The 6,648-nt window shown below is 36.0% G+C and overlaps 1 non-coding gene and 1 pseudogene across 1 annotated transcript; one reads left to right on the top strand and one right to left on the bottom strand.

Moving 5' to 3' along the window:
* Positions 1–4,254: 4,254 nt before the first annotated feature.
* Positions 4,255–6,113, bottom strand: LOC113306643 (annotated as a pseudogene).
* Positions 6,114–6,575: 462 nt separating this feature from the next.
* Positions 6,576–6,648, top strand: TRNAR-UCU. The gene has a single exon. It is a non-coding gene; the product is annotated as a tRNA-Arg (tRNA).

A 6,648-nucleotide genomic window follows, 5' to 3' on the forward strand; every position in this document is an offset into this window, starting at 1 on the left:
TGCTTCTCAATACTATCGTTTACCTGTCTGAAAGCATTGTAATTCCGACTGTCAGTAACAGTAATTATTCCACCCAAAAGAAAAAGGGCCTCAATCATTTTTGTACGAGCACAGTTTCATCTGAAAAGTGTACTGTTACATTTTTTTTTACACGGACTAAGTGAATCTAAAAGCCCTAGAAAGGAAAGGAATGTGAACAAATAATGTTGTTGTCAATTTTCACGAGTTTGAATTACAGTTCATCGCTGTATCCCAATTTCCTGGTTTCTTCATGCTACTTTACATGTCAAAAAAAAAATCTTTTGTTCAGTCTCGGAGTCCCGGTTATTGACTTTTTTAATATTTGTTAAAGCCACTTTAAAGTCTAATTTAATAGCAAAAAACAAAAAAAAATATAAACAAGGAACTAGAAACAAGTGTCGGTCACAAAGACCATTGTGAGAATATCGTTGTATTTTACTAGTGTTTATAGGTTGTTGGTAGAGGAAATGCGTGAGCGTGACACTATCTTACAAAATTATGATGCTGGTTATTTATAATGGGAAAAATATTGTGCGGTTGTTTTTTAGATGGTCCCAAATCGGTTTGGTCATTTGGGGAAACATCTTTACTATTTGGTTCATAATTATTTAAAAATATTACATGGATAAAAGTATTCTTCTGTATTAATTTCTATTTCTTTTCTTTGTAGCAGTTCATTTTTTAAAATGAACTCCTGTTAATTTCTACTTATTTTTTCAGAAATCACCTATATAAACCAGAGTTCATTCCAGAAATGAACTCCATATAAAAACCTAAAAAAACCAGAGTTCATTCCAGAAAATGAACTCCATATAAAAACCTAAAAAAACAGAGTTCATTCCAGAAATGAACTCCATATACAAAACCTAAAAAGAACAGAGTTCATTCCAGAAATGAACTCCATATAAAAACCTAAAAAAACAGAGTTCATTCCAGAAATGAACTCCATATAAAAACCTAAAAAAACCAGAGTTCATTCCAGAAAATGAACTCCATTTAAAAACTTAAAAAAAAAAACAGAATTCATTCCAGAAAATGAACTCCATATAAAAACCTAAAAAAACACAGTTCATTCCAGTAATTAACTCCATATGAAAACCTAAAAAAAACAGAGTTCATTTCTGAAATGAACTCCATATACAAAACCTAGAAAAATAGAGTTCATTTATGGAATGAATTGCAGCATCATCATCTTCGTCGTCTTCAACAGCACCAGAAATAAATTCTTCGTCATCTTTAACAACAGCAGCAGCAAAGAACTTCATCAAATTCATCGTCGTCATTCATCTTCAACAGCAGCAGCAACAAAAAACGACGAAAAAACACACAAATCTTCATCTTCTTCATCATTTTCATCGATTTCAACAGCAACAGCAACACAGATCGTCATCAAACAGCAGCAGCAACACAGATCATCATCTTCGTTTCAATCTTCATCTTCTTTGACAGCAGCAGAAAAAGTTCAAATCAAATCTTGAAATCGATCTTTGTAAATCTTTGTAATCAAAACAATTTTCGAATTCATCTTTGTAATCTCTGTAAATTAACCGACGACATCATTATAAATTAATCTTCGATTCTCTGTAAAACAATTGCAACAGCAAAAGAAAAAAGAAAAAAATCCTAAAAAATTGTAGTAGCTGGGAGAAAAAGAGAGAGACTGAGAGGAGATAGAAAATAGATATGAGAAATGATTTCTTCTCTCTTACCTCTTGACTATATATATGGTCCTAATCTAAAAGGTTATTTCTGCCACTAGAAGATGACAACTACATCATCCATGACGTCACCCTAGGACCAAACCATAATTTCTATAACCAAACTATAATTTATATTTAAAAAAGAACCGAACAGATAGTTGACTCAGTCAATTGGACCAAACTCATCCTAATATATTATTTCTAGGATCATATGGTATTTCCATATGTGCTATCCGGGTATCCGAAGTGACAAGCAAGCAAAGTAGCACTATCATATGGTAAAGAAGAATCATAATCTTAAGTCCTAAATGGATCTAATTATTTTGGCGCTGTAGTGGAAATAACAAATTACATGGAACCAAAGAGCTAAAGTCCCAAAGCATGAAAAAGCTAGAGGGAAGAAGTATCAAAATTGCTTTGCAGCCACCAACCAAGCAGTAAACTATACATACAACCAAAAAAAGAGAAACACAGCTGCAAAGAGGGAGATATGTGATCAAACTGATCATACTTGTGTTTTAGATGTAGCTTTCCCCTCCTCACCTTTTGATGGGAAAAGAAGGATACTAAAATTATGAGTTGGTTTTCTTTGCATTATTATAAAGCTTGGACTCAGGGCCACAACACAAATCAAAAGATTCTAACCTCCACTAAGCAAAGTATGCGTTTTTTCTTAATTAGTTAAACGATTTCCTAATCTCCATCATCGACTTTATGCACGATTACTGATTACAGGAGTTCATTAATGAAACAAAACAGAAGCACCGGCAAAAGCATTGGACAAACTTGGGTTAAAAATCGCATCTACGAAGTTGGTGATGTAGTTTCTTCTCCATGAAAAGCTTATGCAACTTTCACTTTAGCGCAAAAACGTCAACGTTCTCCCGAGAGAAATATTCACACTATTGCAAAGATTTACAAAGAATAAATTAAAGGTGACAATCATTAGGTAGAATAAATTCTTAAACTCGATTAGACGACAAAACTTGACCTCCATTTTAAGGCTTCTCCATATGATCTTTAAGAGCATCCACAGTGGGCGAGTATAACTAAAAATTTGGGCTGAGTTTGTAACGCAGTGGGACGGAGTAAAGATCATATCCCAGATCAAGACCAAATCCCAGACCATATTTGGTCGAGACCAAATCCCAAATCCTAATATAGTCGGGCGTAAATTTGAATTACGCTTGTTGGTGGGCGTAAATTTAAAGTACGTTTGTTAACGAACGTAAATTTGGTATCCGTTTGTTAGACGGGCGTAATTAAATTTTACGTTTGAGACGGGCGTAACTGAAATGTACGTTTCATGGGGCGTGAAGGAAAAATCCGCCCGAAGCCAGGCGTTGATTTAAACTCCGTCCCACTCAGGCGTACACCAAAACTCCGTCACAGTCAGGCGTACACCAAAACTCCGTCCCACCCAGACGGACATAGATTTTACGCCCATTCATTTTGTATTACGCCTGACCATAATCAGACGGACATTTGTACAACAAAACTTTTTTATTCATTTTGTATTACGCCTGATCATTAGAACCTACAGAGAAATGAGTGAAACCCATTTGATTACTATTAGAGATCTCATTCGTTTCATGTTAATTACCCATAAAGCTTTGCCCAAACCTCATTCAGTATTAAAAACAATTCCAAGTATAGAAAGTTTAAATCTTTTGCTGCACAAATGGCTCTCTCACTCAAGCGTGAAATTTTGTTACGCCACATTTATCATCAGGCGTACAACAAAACTCCGTCCCACTCAGGCGTATGCCAAAAATCCGTCCCACTCAGACGTACACCAAAAGTCCGTCCTACTCAGGCGTGATTTAGAAACCCGTCCCACATCAAACGTAATTTATATTTACGCCTGTCGTCAGGCGTAAATTTAACGTACGCCCGTCTCAAACGTAATTTATATGTCCGCCCAGAAATCAAACGTAACTGGATTATCCGCCCGTTTTCACGCGGTGATTTATTTTACGCTCGATCAAATTTAGTCTTCGTCCCGTAGCGTCACACTGCAGACTAAACTATTTTTTGGTCGTTTTTTTTGGTCTTTAATCTTTGATTATACTCGCACCACTGCAGTTGCTCTAAGGAGCACATGCTTTGGATTCATTATGGTAATAATTAAATAATTTAACGGAAAATGGGTCATTTATGCAAATATTTTTAAATCACGGTTCAAATGGACGAGTAAAAAATAGTTTTGGTGAAATGGTCAAAAAAAAAAAATAGTAAGGATGAAACCAGTTTCATCCTAGCTTAAATTTAAAAAACAGCAAGGATGAAATTGGATACATCCTGTGTAAATTAAAAATAAGAAAAAAATATTTGAAAATAAGCACGATGAAACTGGTTAAATCCTGCCTATTTTTACATTTTTGTCCATTTAAACAGTATCAAAATCTAACTGTCCATTTCACCCAGGGATTGTTGATTTTGGTTTTTTTAACCAATTTTGTGATAATTTAAATTATTAAGCATTTAGCATAATGATTATATAATCTCGCTATTAGTATCCAAAAAGATAAAGTAAAAAGTATGTAGCAGTAAATTCTCACCAACGAATAAAATTACAACAAAAAACTGTACACGGATCATCATCTATCCCCCAAAATATCCTAAACCAACTATAATTACACTCTCATTACATTCTATGTAATTCTTTATTTTAGTAACTTTCTTTTTATTTCAGTAACTTTCTAATGGTAGTAGTAGTATTATTTTCTTTTGTACCCCACATGTTCCTATGAGCCTTAAACCTCTTCAATACCCCGTCAATGGCAACATCAAATGCATCTTGTGTAGACCCTAATCCATCTCTAGAATGGGCATACACAAATTTAGGTATATACTCTATCACTTTTTCTCTCATTTTTCTCACTTCATTTTTACTAAACCTTTCCAGTACACCTCTGACAGACGTTCCATTAATCACATCTTTCCGGTCTATATAAACCGAGTAACTCTCCGGTTCGCTCGGTAAAAACCATTCGTACTGATAATAAGCAGACCGATGCCAGAAGAAAACCGGGATTGAACCGGCAATCATACAATCAAAAATTGATCTCCTTGTAAAACTATCACCTCTTGGTTGTAAACAAAAATCCGATTCCAAAAACGTTTCGAGTATCGCTGAGCTACCGTTTACACACCGCTTCCCACCACAATCAACGAGTTTACACCGATTCCCACTGTCTTTACACTGATCCAACAGTAAGCCTCTAAAATCATTCTTAATCGTACCCCTTTTAGCTCCAGCAAACGAAAACAAAGTTTTTCTTACACGTGTACGTGCAAATTCTTGCCACTGAGTCAACTCCGATTCATTCTTAGGATGAAATCCAGTAGGATAAGGTACACCAATATCAAAATAATCCCATGGATTCCTTTCGATCAATAACCTAGTGATATTATGCATCGCAGGCATGTAAATAAAACTAGACCCCCAATCATTATCCTTTGATCTTCTAAAATCCCAACTAATTCTACCCAACATGATGAAATGATCCCAACCCTTTGATCTCTTAAAATAAACTTGTTTCTGGACCCACTTAAGCAACTTCACGGAATGATAATCACGATGAACGGAAGTGTAGTTATCCGACCATAAATATTTACCAACGGCGAGACCAGCATAGAATGGTAAATAATAAGCTGAAGCAGAAGTAGGATCAAAAGTGCGACATTTATGACGTAAAATACGATTATGGTAAATAATTTCAGAACAAATTGATCAGTAAAATACCATGAAGATTTAAGTTTATCAGGAATTACTTTACCAATGATTCGCCCATCATTTGTTGTATATTTACGACCTAACCCGTTATTGGAAATAGCTTCACAACGAGAATTCCATGGATTTAACTCATCACATTTCTCTGACAATTCTCTGTTGAACATTTTTGGCAGCTCATATACATATACTTTCCCATCACTGCATATATCATTAGTTTGGGTTGGAGTTGGGATTCCGTCTTCTTCTTTGATGGTGGTTGTGGTGGTTTGGGGTGGTGTAATGATGGCGGAGGTGTTTACTAGTGGTGGTGGTGGAAAATGATGAAAAGAGAAAGAAACTGGGAGTGAGTAAATACAGAATATGAGAAATATTTGGAGTGATAAGATACAGAGAAGAATCCATGAACGTGGATGAGTTGAAAGGAAAGTTTGAATTGATGAGCAGTAATAATGAGAAGAAGAATGGTCTGAAAATGATTTTGATTTTAGTAACGGAGGGTCAGTTTTTGGTAGCATTACGAGGTCAAAAGACTCAAAACTGTTTTGGGGTGATTTCCGGTGAGTAAGTTACCGGAAATAATGGTGGGATTTAGTTGAAGATGTAAAGACTGGAGAGAGAAATCTGGAAAGAAAAGAAGGAAAATGTGGATGTGGTTGAGGGAGGATTCGGAGGAAAACAGAGTTGGTTTGGTTTTTAAGTAATCGAGGTTTTTTGGATGGACACGTGTGGGAATAGTGATGACCGGCTGAGATGGGTAATTGACGGAGGAGATGTAAGTCAAATAAAATACACGTGCCGGTTGTTTACGGAAAGATAATCTTTTTGAGGTTAAAATGTGGAAGCCATGATGTTCAAGTTCAACAGTTCATATGAATCATGACGGAGTACTATGTTTTTGCATTTTTTGTTAGTTGTAAGGTTTGGACGTGTAATACGGTGGCTAATACACCGCTACTGTTGTGGGTCCGGGAAATTATCTCATGGACGGTGATTACTTGGTGCAGTCATTGTACGGTGCCGGCCGGTGGTGTTGGGCAGAACAAATAAGGCGGGCAATTAGCAAATAGTTCGATGTTCACAAAAAGTAGGATTTGTTGAGCTTTCTTGTTCAAAAAGCACCCGTGGCCTAATGGATAAGGCGTCTGACTTCTAATCAGGCGATTGTGGGTTCGAGTCCCACCGGGTGTG

This window comes from Papaver somniferum, chromosome 8, assembly GCF_003573695.1.
Source record: "Papaver somniferum cultivar HN1 chromosome 8, ASM357369v1, whole genome shotgun sequence".
In the NCBI taxonomy this organism is placed as follows: domain Eukaryota; kingdom Viridiplantae; phylum Streptophyta; class Magnoliopsida; order Ranunculales; family Papaveraceae; genus Papaver; species Papaver somniferum.